Here is a 902-nt window from a genome sequence, read left to right as displayed (position 1 = left end):
GGGCGCCAAAACCCCGTCTGGAGGGGGCGACGTGCCAATGATGTTTTCCCAAACACTTCAGTGACTCACGCTCCTTCACCTCCACCCTGACGTTCCTTTTCTGGGGGGGGATTTATGTTTTCGCATCCACCTACATAATGTGTAGTTGCGCCACTGCTGAGTGGGAGGAAAAACTGTTCTGATCTATCATTCAGTATTTTTATCATACAGACATTAGGCTGTTGTTGTTGTGCTATTAGCTAGCTGCTAGCTACAACTTTGCTAGCAAAGCTAGATAACTGAAAAGCTTCTTCCCTGTGTACGAGGCACATCGCCCGTCCAAAACTTATCATCTCCATAATGGATAAATGTCTTAATTCCCTTTGCTGCATAATGTATATTGCATTTATTCTGGCGTTAGATAAATGTATCTTGAAAGAAAATAGCACTTAAATAATAGTCCAACAAGGATATTCATTTAGAATTAAAAATAACTCACCCTGAATTACCATGATAGATATAATGTATGTCATTAATGAAGGGAAAAACTCAACCAAACTTTAAGTTTAGGGTTCACAGAGTATGAAGTTAATTTTTTCCCCAATTATTCAATGAAAAAAATAAAAATAAATTTGTAATCAAAACTTTTAGAATTGAAATTATTTCTTTAAAAAAATAAAGCATTACAATTCCAAAAGTTTTGAATACAATTTTATTTTACTTAACTGAGGTTTTTATTTTTTATTGAATAATTGGGGAAAAAATTCAACTTAATACTCTGCGAACCAAACCCTAAACTTAAAGTCTGGGTTGAGTTTTCTCCCCTTCATTAATGACATACATTATATCTATCATGGTAATTCAGGGTGAGTTATTTTTAATTCTAAATGAATATCCTTGTTGGACTATTATTTAAGTGCTAT

This window comes from Poecilia formosa, unplaced genomic scaffold (assembly GCF_000485575.1).
Source record: "Poecilia formosa unplaced genomic scaffold, Poecilia_formosa-5.1.2 Scaffold1040, whole genome shotgun sequence".
Taxonomy (NCBI): domain Eukaryota; kingdom Metazoa; phylum Chordata; class Actinopteri; order Cyprinodontiformes; family Poeciliidae; genus Poecilia; species Poecilia formosa.
Note: the sequence above shows the minus strand (reverse complement) of the source record.